Source organism: Octopus bimaculoides, chromosome 30 (genome assembly GCF_001194135.2).
Source record: "Octopus bimaculoides isolate UCB-OBI-ISO-001 chromosome 30, ASM119413v2, whole genome shotgun sequence".
Lineage (NCBI taxonomy): Eukaryota > Metazoa > Mollusca > Cephalopoda > Octopoda > Octopodidae > Octopus > Octopus bimaculoides.
The window spans coordinates 2,938,998-2,939,244 of NC_069010.1; the positions used below are offsets into that span (position 1 = coordinate 2,938,998).

The following is a 247-nucleotide window of genomic DNA, read 5'->3' on the forward strand; positions in this document are numbered from 1 at the left end:
TTTTCTGAGCAACATATGTCAGTAGGTTTAGCTTTAACGAAGAACTGGCCATGGGGATGTATATACTTTGGTTTTCGTTCAATGGTATTTCTGCAGAGATAAATGATAATAAATATTAATAAGAAAGAATTGCGCAAATATTCTAATATAAATAGTTATGAAGTAGAAATACGAACTCTTGCACACACATACACAAATTTGCGCACACTTAAAATCTCGTATATATATATATATATATATATATATA

General features: G+C 28.3%; 1 protein-coding gene across 1 annotated transcript in view; it reads right to left on the bottom strand.

The window, feature by feature from the left end:
- The window catches only part of LOC106879751 (multiple epidermal growth factor-like domains protein 10), a 46,007-nt gene that overhangs the window by 7,231 nt on the left and 38,529 nt on the right, over positions 1-247 (bottom strand). The gene's annotated exons all lie outside the window — the stretch shown is intronic.